The sequence below is a fragment of the Schistocerca cancellata genome, chromosome 1 (assembly GCF_023864275.1).
Source record: "Schistocerca cancellata isolate TAMUIC-IGC-003103 chromosome 1, iqSchCanc2.1, whole genome shotgun sequence".
Lineage (NCBI taxonomy): Eukaryota > Metazoa > Arthropoda > Insecta > Orthoptera > Acrididae > Schistocerca > Schistocerca cancellata.
The window spans coordinates 1,098,794,911-1,098,807,662 of record NC_064626.1 but is presented as its reverse complement, the minus strand read 5'-3'; positions in this window follow the sequence as shown (position 1 = coordinate 1,098,807,662).

The following is a 12,752-nucleotide window of genomic DNA, read 5'->3' as shown; positions in this document are numbered from 1 at the left end:
ACGCGGCCTATAAAAGTATCCGATTACCATTTTTGACGGACCTTTGATACTTGTCTTCACCCAGATTAGTTCACAATCGGAATCCGTGATAACTTCACTACATTTTACCGAATTCTACATACCGCCACCATTGCTGAATAACCTAACCTTACGATAAATATTTCAGACTGAATTTAGGATTTCGTTGTCATTAAGTCCGGTTTCAACCAACTTTCCGTTCGTAATACTATCTATGATTTATAACCTTCAGTAAGCAATACTAACTCTGGGACCATTCCTTGGATGCTCCTGCAGTTTTCTAAAATCATTTTTTGTCTCCGATCTGCGACGACGAACGTTCTTTGAGGACGTTGTGGCCAATTTATCAGGCATATCGTCTTTCATCCCAAGGGAGGGTTTCTCTAACCTACAAAAAGCCCCATGTACACACCACACGTACTCCGCTACCCTAGTAGCAGCTTCCTGCGCGTAATGCACGCCTGACCAAGCAAGGGGAAACCTGCAATTCTGTACCCGATAGAGAAGGTCGAGAAATTCACGACCGGTATCGTCGCAGAGTCGTCCGAGCCTCTGGTTTAGACCTTCCACTCTACCCACTCTGCTCGAAACCACCCTGGGAACTACGCTACAAGTTGCTTAGCCTGCACCCCGCGTGCGATGCTAGTTGCCTTCACCAAATCTTCCATCCGCCCTAAGGATCCGAGGATGCCCTCGGAACCCAAGCGGCAAGCGTCTCTCGTGCCGACATGTGCCACCATACGCAGCCGGTTGCACCCATCATGCTCGTTAGCTTCCGGCAGGGCCTCTCCCATATCGCGGACGAGACGGCCCTCGCCACCGGCCTCCCTTCCCCGTCACACATACCGAGTGCACGTAGTATTTTTTTCCCGTCTTGACTGCGATTTCCAATACACACCCTCTGCACTTGTCTGGACAGGGTAGGAAAATCGGCCGCTGGCCCAACAGTAGAGGCATGTCGTGCTGGCTCAGAGTTAGCGTCAACATGGGGTAGCACGTCTTACCTGTTGCTAAGGCGTAGGGAGCCAGCCGCGCGACCTGTTTCCTCTTCCGCTTTCCGTCGAGTGACACGCGAACCCACCATTGTCTGCCTCCCACTCTCGAGTGAGGACGGATCGGCCACACGTTGCGTATCAGAAGATGCAGCGACATTCCGGCCACCAGGGGATTCCAAAGGCACCAAAGGTGTCGCAGGTCACGTCCCCAGCGCCTCGATATCGCCGCAACTTTGAAAATGAACCAGTAGCGTGTCGACGGCAGTCAACGCCGCTTCCAGCTGTTTACGAACAATAGCCAGTTCCCCTTGTGTCCGCTCACAACAAACACAGTTTATAGCCATATCGTCGTGTGAAAAAGTAGATATAAGATATCAAATGGCGCTACTGAGTTTGTAATGTACACAAGATATAAGGAGAAGAATGAAGAAACACTAAAAAGTGCTCTGCAGATTTCTCACTATGCCCTGAGACGGCAAGCTCTTAAACAAAAATAAATTTCTCTACTGAAGTGCATGCACCTACTAGTAGAAACTCTGCTTACCTGAAAGCTACTGCAAGAGATAAGTATGCAAACTAGAACGCACTGTTCTAAACTATATGTTATGTACCAGCACGAGATTTAAACTTAGTGTCTTGATGTGGCGGTCTGACGGCTGGAACATTACACTAGGAAGTTATTTTAGACAAGGATATGCACACACAAACAAAAACTTACTGTAATCGCTAACCGCTAGTCTACACACTAAAATCCATAGGTACAGTTCACTCCTTTGCAAAAGCACGTGAAAAAAATTAAAATAAAATAAAAATAAAAAACAAAAAGTAAACTAAATTACTGTGTTATCAGGCAAGTGCTGTTGCCGCTGCGACTACTGCTAGCGCTTCCGCTCAGCTCGGCGTCTGCTAAATAAAGAAAGAAGCGTATCCACGTCTGTCTTACCTTTCTCCGAGCCGTAAGTGCTGTTTCAAAGCAATTTCCGGTCTCTGGCTGCTTGCAGCTGTGGAGGGGAAAGGTGCCTCAAAGAAGCTTACGGATCCCCGATTAACTGTGCGAAAACACCCTTTGTCTGCATCCCAATGAGTTTTACTGGTAATCCCTGTGCCGACGCATTAATATTCTAGCACTGGCAAATTTTCGTTAACAGAACATGCTTTCCTTCACTCAAAGAACCAACTCAAACTCAGTTTAAATTTCCCTCATCTACAGAGACACACAGGAGGTGGATGTGCATTTATTCACATTAGAGGTCTGCATTATCTCCGATTTTTACCGGCGAGTCCCGCTCGCCCCTCTGGCTCTCGGGAGTACGCGGCCGAGCGTCCTCTTCCGCCGGCTGTGGCCGCCGATCGCCAGCGCTCGGTCGAGTGCGGCAAACGCTCGGCCGGTCGCCAGTAACCGGTGGACTCGGTGCCAGCGAGCGGCGCTTCGTCACACTCCTTGAGATCAGAGGCCACCGCTTCACATTAACCACTCACTTATTTCTTTAACAACTGTCTTCCGTTGTTTACTACCAATTCTATGACCTAAATAATAGACTTGTATATGTTACATTTGATGTTTGTTAATATGTTGCAGACTACTCGAGTTTCGCCTTTGAGGTTATCATGTATTCCAGTAATTGTAACGTTAAAAACAGTAACGTCTGTATTTAGTATTTTGTTCCGTTCGGTAGACAAACGGGAACACAGTAGTCTAATCATCGACTATGTGTAGCCTATCTCCAAACTCGGCCACGTATACGTTGTACTAATATTGAATGCAGGATCGGGAAGGAATGACGGAGTTAAAAGTAATACTCTCCAAATTTTGTTGCACAAACGGTAATTTCTGAACAAATTATGACCTGTAAAAACGTTACAAGTGAATCATGAATATACAATTCGTTTTTCGTCATTGGTGCTCCCTGATACACAGGCGTCATTTGTGTTCCTGGAGCTATTACTACAGCTGGCGGTTTGAACTTCTTCCTGTGAAGTCAATGAAAGTGGAATCATACATTTATAGAGTTTGAGGAATGTTTCCTTCCTTGTGATTACGTGGTATGTTGTGAGTACTTACGTAATTGTGATGGATCAATAAGAGATCATACACCTTGTCTGATACCAGTCACGATCTTTTGCTGGACAGCAGGTGACCGGCCTGGCTAAAATTTCTCTCGCTGGCAGCACTAGTGGCAGGAATACAGATAACTCTTCTGGCTACTACCGACAGCCTTGGAAATAACCCCGCGTGCGTTTTCCACCACTGCAAAATTTGTCCTACGGCAAAGCTACAGTCGGATTTGGAGAGCGAAAGGTACCTGTCGAGTTCATTGGTAGTAACTGTGTGTCCATCTTCGTCGTCCTCATCCGAACTCCAGTCCATCCTGGACTTTTTCATGGGAAGAACTTGGTCACTGTTTGCTTGAATGGACTCTCAACATGAATGAAAACATCCGTAAGATATTCCTGTCACCTTCAAATATGTATACACCATAGTTAGAATTACTGGTTACTAAACGACTATATTTACGGTGACATTTTATATATATCGCACAAATTATATCAAAACACATTGTGGAATGTTTAAGCTGCGAAACCTTTCCCAAATATCACATTCTAGACGTAATAAATGTTGATCTAACGAAAGATGGCAGATTAGACAAACAAACATTCGTTTGCTAATTGCTTTCAGTGAATGAAGCTTACCATTTACGGGCAGTTCCAAGTACAATCGTCGAACTTCAGCGTACGCGGCTTGCTTTTCGTCTGCTGTGAGTTTCTACAAATGACGCCGTGATGGCCATAGAACCGTGGCAACATAATGGATAGACTCAATTTTGCACTTCTCTGTGATGAAGTATGCTGCTCTCCTTTTTATTTTCGCCATGGCTGAAAAGGAAACCCAATACACATAACTGCACTCTGATAATTCAACAGTTGTATAAAGGATCGTAACCTGTAGAAAGTGTTCTTACCTCCTTGTCATTGTCTATTGGTTCACAATGATGTAACAGACTCTTGTACCACGGCAGCACACATTCCAGCGTTGTTATCTTTGCAGTTTCCAAATCCCAACTCGCTTCTTTAAAGGGGGTTAGAAAAGCGACAACGTCTCGTACCCACCCATTTTGGAAGGTTTCTAAGAGTGTCGATTGCCCCCGGGATTCTTGTAGATCTCGAATATCGTCGATTTGACTTATGATGGAATTCAGCATTAACAGTATATAGTTCCACCGAGTTACAGCTTCTTGCTTCACAGAGTGCCGCAGACGCCCCGAGTGACCCGATCTCTTCAAATAGCCTACTATAGCTCTTGCTGATAGTAGACACGACAGGATTTCAGGGGCTTCGTCTTCTAAAAACGTCTCTTTAAATGTGTGACGAAGCGCAGTCATCAAGCAGTGATCAAAGCAAGGCAAACGGCCGTAAGATTCAAGTGCCTTCTTCATATTAGCTCCTTGATCGGTGACAAAGTAACATTTCGTAAGATCATTCTTGTTAATTCCTAACTCAAGCATCCGCTCTTCGATTTCGTGCCGTATGTTCTCTCCTGTCTTAGGTACGTCCGGAAACTCGGTTGTTATCAAAACAAGCATTTCCAGCTGCCACTCATCATTCACATAATGCGACGTCACAGTCAAAAGCGCACATTTCGTTCTTTAAGGCACATTTTAGCTTGGGCACCACTGTCACCCGTATTTTGTCTGCCTTTTCTTTAATATGCCGCGATACAGTTGTAGGGTGCAGAAGAACATATTCTATACTGACTTTGCCGTAAGTGGCACCAACATTGATGAGCTCCTGCGAATAAATCTTGAAGCCAATCTTACTACAAGTATTTAACGGTAGCAAATCTATTCCACTCATATCGACCAACCCATCAACAAGAACTTTCTTTATGCTACTTGGTACTGAAAATGGCGGGTGGACTTCTGTTCCGCATTTACTTTTGCAGTGCCGAATCATACCTGTTGTGCTTGACTGGTACGAAAGTATGGTATCGCATGTGGTACATTGCACAAAACCAGCAGAAGCCTGCGTGACAGGATCCACTACAAAAGCAAACGATTTCCAAGCTTCACTTTTCGCCTCCTCTTCCGACATGTATTTCTTCTTCACGAGCCGCTCCTAATTCTCTCCATAATACTTCTCTTCGTTTCATGAATGGAACGTTTACGACCTATACGACCTATACTTGGTTTATCCATAACGCTGTCTGCGCTGCTCAAAGCCAGGTCGTCAACTGCTTTTACCCACGGTTTCTAATGCGATTCGGCACCGTAGAGCGCGCGGCGGTTGTACTGTCATCGGCCGAGATTGAGAGTACGCTCGAGCGCCCGACAGTGCTCGACAGTCCAACCGATAACCGAGAGGTGGAGCACAACCGGCCACATGGCGCATTAGACGGCCACAGCCGTATCGCAGCGTGGGCCTTTCCCAGCCGTCGAGCAGCGGCACGAAACGGGAAATGCTCAAGCGGTTGTTTTCATCGAAATGCAGAGCTCTAATTCACACTTTCATTCACATTTACATATAAACAGGATAGGGAGGGTAGGAATAATGCTGAAACTTTTTACGTCAGTGAAATAAACAGACACCATTCTCCTTCAGCGACGTTGCTACTGACACAGCTGAGTTGTGAAGGATACAAGCGACAACACAGAGAGATTGAGTAGCATGAACGAGATCAATATTTAGTTGAGAGTTCCTTTCTTGCGAGTTTATCCGCCTGGTTCAAGTCTTCATTTGATCTCGCTTTGGCGATTTGGGGGTCGACAACAAAACACACACACACACACACACACGCACACGCACACACACACACACACACACACACACACACACACACACACACATTGTTACTAACGCAGAAAATCCCCAATGCGGCCGAGAATAGAAGCAGGGGCCCCGTTAGCGAGGGTCAGCAACGGTACGTACGAGACCACGAACTACTGACAGCACAGTACAATGTACGTTAAGGCAGTGCCAGATTTGTTGGTATACAGAGCACTGTCTCGCTTTACTGGTTGTAAGTGAGGTTCCGTGATTAGGTGTGCTAGCCTGCTGTTGTAAACCTGAAGGTCCGGTGTTCAGTTCTCGGTTAGTCACAGGTTCCTCTTTTTTTATTTCTTTTTGGTCGCTTCTTTCATATCTGGCAATGATTTGTTAAAACGAAAAATAGCAAGCGGCACTGCGATTCAAAGTGTCGGCAGGTCCACCTACAGTTGGCAGGCTATGTCATTTCAAAAGTCGGAGGGAAGTAGGAGAATATCAACTCCAATAAGATTTTCTAAATCACCGTGGTTTTCAAACGAAACTTCCGATTGATGAAAACTTTATCTGCTGTCTATAAGTAGGTATGGTACAGACTGATAGTGAAATTCTGTAGTCACAGCTTTCTGTACCTCACTTCTTGCCACTCCTCTGCATAATGACTCACCAGCCCGTCCCTCAGCGGTGATGGTACTGACGATGTGAGGATTTCACGTCTCAGTACACTAGGCGCAGTGCAGTAATTCATCAGCCAATTCGTTTCTCGAATCCTCACTGCACTGTCATCTCCTTTCCTGGATACCGTTTATGAAGGAAACTTTTTCTGAAACTTCCTGGCAGATCAAAACTGTGTGCCGGATCGAGACTCTAACTCGTCCTGCGAACCACTTGCCCACGAAAGGCAAAGGTCCGGAGTTCGAGTCTCGGTCCGGCACACAGTTTTAATCTGCCAGGAAGTTTCATATCAACGCACACTCCGCTGCAGAGTGAAAATCTCATTCTGGAAACTTTTCCTGCTTGACTGGAATTGTTGCTGGCTATACGTGCTGGATGGCTTGAAGAGTATTCACTGAGTTAGAACAAGAACTTTTTAAACTCTGATACATCTTTTTATCTGCCGGCTGCGGTGGTCTAGCGGTTCTGGCGCTGCAGTCCGGAACCGCGGGACTGCTACGGTCGCAGGTTCGAATCCTGCCTCGGGCATGGGTGTGTGTGATGTCCTTAGGTTAGTTAGGTTTAAGTAGTTCTAAGTTCTAGGGGACTTATGACCTAAGATGTTGAGTCCCATAGTGCTCAGAGCCATTTGAACCATTTGAACATCTTTTTATCTCAGATGCTCTCGAAACTCACAGACTTCACACTCGTTTCGTATCCATCTTGGAAATGCGCCTAGGACAAAGTGCTAAGCAGCAAAAGTATACCCATTACAGTATATTAGCTAATAATGGTCTTAAGGCTGGCTGCGAATATATCTGCTCTATTGAGATGACGTGGAACACTAACGTAATACCTCTGGTGGCAAAAGGGCAAAAAAGAACCTCAGGATAGGTGGACGACCACGCTACGTCATTTACATTGCCCTTTGCCTAGCATGTGCAGTGGTTGTTGTATTGCTTTTACAACAGTGCTTTCGACGGACAGCTTCTAAGAAAATTCGGTGTTACGCGTTTTTGCGTTTTGTTGGAAGCCCTTCACATTTCTAAATATAACGAAGAGAATCATTCGCAATTGTTTAGCGTGCTATAAAATTTCGATGACTACTCTGCTGATCACTTTCCAGCACTGTGCTGAATCATTATGTAGAGTTCTTGGACAAAATTACATATGCACCAAAAATACGACACTTTACCATGCCTAATACGGTGCAAGGAGCCCGTTGGCCAACAAAAAAGCTTGCAATTCACTCGGAAAGGTTGAAATACAGGTCCTTATCTTCACGCTCACAAAACCAGGTTTGGAAGATGCTTGCTGTGTGAACAGGGGCCTTGTCGTCTTCGAACACAGCATTGGTAAACAAACAGTGCACCATGGGAAGTAACTGATCAGTGTAAATTGTCACATAATGCTTGGTGTTAAGGCGATCTTGATAAGTAATCATTGGCTCCATCGAATACCACCGTATGGCTGCCCGAACCATCACCGGGCCCCCGCCGTGTTTCACTATTCGGACGTATATTTGACCATATGTTGGAAACAGCGTGAAACAAGACACGCCCGTCCAAATGTCATTGCTCCATTGTCCAGGTTTTATGGCGTCGCCACCACATTCTCCTGTTATGGGCGTTTGCATCACTGATGAGTGGTTCTAGAATTCCAGCACGCCCGGCAGTCGGCAATTTATGGACCTCCCTTTGCATTGTTTCGGTTCTGACAGGTTTCACGAGCTTCACGTTCGGTTCAGTAGAGACTTTTGCAGCTGTAGTCCTGTTCTATTTTTTATCACGGTCCTCTTCAATGACAAGCCCGTTCCAATCTCCCAAAACACATACTTTCGTTCGCGTTGTGACTTGGTATGAACGCTGTATAAATCTTCGATACGGTGCTTCTTGAAACACCAAACATTTCGGCTCCCCTGGTTGCGGATACACGCGCCTCACAGGCACCATCACTTTGCCCCCTTTCGAATTCACTTAGCTACGACATAATGCACTCAACTGCACTGAACACTGTTCAGACTATGACTGACGCTTCCAACGTATTGAGGAAACTGCACAACAGGGAAACCTGCTGGACTGCCTAGTATCTCCGTTTACGCCCAAGCATGCATTTCTCGCTGTGTTTTCAAAGTTTTGTGCAACCGCTGCAGGTTCACTGTAGAAGGCACCAATAAAATGGCAACTTCTGTAAACTTTTACGGGCTCTAAAGCTTTTGAATTGTCTCAGTTGTTTGAGGTTTTTCGCGTATTCCTACCCAACTCAATCGTCCGTGAATACACGGCAAATTTTACAGTTGGTGAATATCATCCACCTCAAAATCTGTTCAAAAGGTAAGCATCTCAATACACGAATTGATTCAGCATTCGAAAAGGAGTGTTGGGCATTGCCCGCGTGTTACAAGAAAGCTCCAAAAATACGTACAAAAGCTTAATGTACATACCTTGTCACTGTACTTATTTCCAAATATGAAATTATTATACTTTTATTAATTAACATTCAACGTTCTTATCAAAATGCAGTATTTACTGAATAACTAGTCTAATATAGAATTTATTTAATCTAGAACATTCTTCCATACTTTAAAATATTTTCATATAAATAAATTTCATATGTCTTGTTTTTATATCGAGTACGTCTAAAGAAAAGGGTATAGATGTCTAACGTCCGGCGATTTATTCAACTTATCCTCAAAACTAAAGTGATAAGGTGATTTACTAGTCTTTAACAAATGCACCAGTCACTGTCCAATATTTACCAACATGTGCATTTAGTGGAAGCAGGGGCAAACTGTCAATCGAACAGAAATGTTGCGACCTGTTTCTTCCTTGCTATAATACACACGCTGTTGCTACAAGTGAAAGGTATTTCTCTAAATTAAACGTTATGTTGGTCACGAGTTTAACTACATTTAATTACAGCTCATTCTCGTGACCGTGCTTTGAAACCAGTTATAATTCTTTACGAACTTTTCGTCTTAACGGCAGCTTTAATTAAATCGTTCTGTACATTCTTCGTTTTGAGTCAGTATTTGTAACCTCCCAGGCTGGTCTTCAGCAAAACCAGTGAGAGGGTGAAAAGTGCTGATACCGGGAATCGAAGATTCAGATGCGCGCATTCTTCATTTTAGTACAATATCAAACTAGCTTGAAGACGATAGAATTACATGTATTTGGCGCTAATCAGACGTTTATAAGAAATTATTTCATAACTGATATGAGTACTAGCACATCATTGAGGAACAGTATATACTCACTGCTTTCCGTTAGGTAAGTAAGAAAGAGGTTAACAGCGACAACAAAGTGTTAATGACTGATGTGGTTAAAAAGACTGGAAAATATTTATGCTTAGCAACTGCGACAGGAAACAGACTGCAGTTTTACTGTGGAGTGGTTATCAACGATATATGGAGACGAAGTGGTTGAGTATCGATGGGTAAACTTGAATGGCGTTGAAGAATACGTTTCAGGCATGTAAGTGGTGAGGAATGGGAATAATCGCCAGTGTTCAACACGAAAGCATAACAGATATAAGCAAAGACAAAGCATTACTAACAAACAACATAAAAGTAGCCAAAATGAGCCTAATGAGATTAACTTGTTCATTAGTCAGTTACTCTGAATGTAAAATTTTGTCCACAGATCTAATGAAGATAGTGACGAGATATATGCCTTCGTTCAGTTACAACGATGGAGCTGTTACGGACGATGACGTAAACCGGAGTACTAGATTCGGATTTCGTAAATTGTTTTATTGTGGAAGATCGCATCGCACGAAAGCTGAAATCTGTCGTAGTTGATTAAGAAATGTAAAGTTAGTTAAAGTCGTTTTAACAGAGGAAACGAGAACAGGAATGCTGAAGTAGTTGTAAGACTGGATATAGAATGTGTGGAGAAACTTGCTCCCTTCTAGAGGCTGTTTATCGTATGTCGCTTGAACAACGAAATCTTCCATGTGACTGGAAGAAAAAACTAGTCACTGCCGTTTTCAAGGATTATCGGTGTGCTCCACATAACTACGTAACCGCACATCTGACGTCTATTTGTTGCAGAAATATAGAGCATGTTTTATGCTCATGTTTGAAGAGGAAAATTTCGTTTACTAGGATCAACATGGAGTCCGCAGAAAAATGATCATAAACTTAGTTTGATCCGTCTGTGATGTTCAAAAAACAGATCACAACGTCACCTAGGTTACCGATGTATTCATGACTTTCAGAAGGCATTCAGTATAGTCGCTCTCTGTTGCTTAATGAATGAACTGCAAGTTTTTTTTGTTGGATTCAGAGCATACTAGCATAAAAAACACAACGCACCGTTCTTACTGCGATGAAATCAGTGTTTGGTCTTTTCGACTCCAATAACGCTGTACTTCGGCTTAAATAAGGTCCACACTAACGCTATTTTCATTCGGGCCTATGTGATTCCTTTTTTTTTCATAACCTAGAAAAAGTATTAGGAGGGAAGAAATTTTCGACGAATAAGAGGAGTGGTAATGAATCGAATTGGTAGAGGACTTTAAAGACAAGTCGAAACGACAGTAATGAGCTAAGTGAACGTTAGGTTACTAAATTATTTCATTTCGTTTTCTAGATCTGCCTTAGATGCTCATACAGTTTTGATCGTGTATTCTATCGAGTGCAGAAGATTTGTTTCCATGTAATAAGTCCTGTGTTAAATGAAATATGTAATTCATTACTAATGCAAGGCATTTATCCTGAGATACAAAAATATGCCATTGCCAAACGCTTTATAACAAGGGTGATAGGTGAGATCTCAATAACTCCAGACCTGTTTTACGGCTGACATCATTTCCCAAAATTTTTGAGATGGTGAGTTATTCTCTCACCTTAGCAACAATAATATCCTCAGCAAATCACAGTTGGGATTTCAGAAGGGTTGCTCTACTGAGAATGCCGTTTATACGTTCGCTCACCAGATTTTACACAAAATAACAAAACAGGATCGGTTAGTATTTTCTGCGACCCTGTGTGAATCACATTACTCCCTTATATAAACTGAAGTTTTACGGGGCTGATGCAATAGCGAATCAATGGGTAATATCAGGTCTAACCAAAAGAATGCGGAAAGTTAGTGATTCAGATAATATTGACACCAGTTTTGTATTCAGTCCAAGCATACATACCGAAAGAGAAGAAAGGGTAAACAACTTTCTTAAAAGTATCATTGACTGGTTTTCTGCGAATGGTCTCACCCCCAATTTTAAAAAGACACAAAACATTCAGTTCTGCACTTGTAGGGGCACTACACCAGTGATAAGTGTAGCATTTGATGAAGAAATAGTAAATAGAGTGCACATTTTAAAATTCTTAGGTTTCCTTCCTGATGAGAATTTAAACTGGAAAAAGCACATTCTGTAATTTAACTTAGTTGAGCCACATTGTACTTAGAATCACTGAAAATCTTGAGGAGGGACAAATAAGTAAGTTCTCATATTCTGCATGTTTTCATTAAATAATGACATAAATAATGATGTTCTGGGGTAACTCATTTTTAAGAAAGAGAATCTTCATTGCTCGAAAATGTGCATTAAGAATAATATGTGGTGCTAACCCGCGATGATGTTGTAGACATCTGTTTAAGGAGTTGGGCATTATGATTACTGCTTCATAGTATATTTATTCCCTCATGACATGTGTGGTAAATAATCCACCACAGTTCAAAAGGAACAATGATGCACATAATTATAATACCAGAAGGAAAACTGACTTTCATTACTCCACTTTAAGGTTGTCTTTAACACAAGTAGAGGTACACAATGCTGCAACAGAAATTTTTTATCACTAACTCCGTGGCATAAAATGTCTGACAGGCAGTAGAGTAAAATTTGAAAACTAACTGAGAAAATTTTTCCGTAACGACTTCTCCTTATCTGAAGAAGCGTTAGTATTATTGTAATGTGTAAAAGGGGTGGGTAGGAATTACTAACTCACATCTGTATAACTTTTTTCCTTTTTGTAAAAACAAAAATCTTAAGAAGGTTTAGAATGTAACCATGTGCGCAAATTAACTTGCGACGTGAATGTAAAATGACTCATTCCACATCATAACGATCTATTGTGTAAAATGGTCCATGGAAAATGTAACTAACTAACAAATACTGCACAAGTTGACGATGGAAACTCTGTATATCGAGAGTAATTGGTCTGGTGAGGTGTAAGCTGCGAGTCTGATCCAACTGTCTGCTAACGGGGGAGGGCTGTGAGGCCATAGAGCGCAGGCACGTACCGCCCTGGCCTAGGGGCCTGTTGCGGCTTGCCGGTGCCTGAAGGGTTGGGCGGTTAGTGGTCTTTTGAGAGGGGGGGGG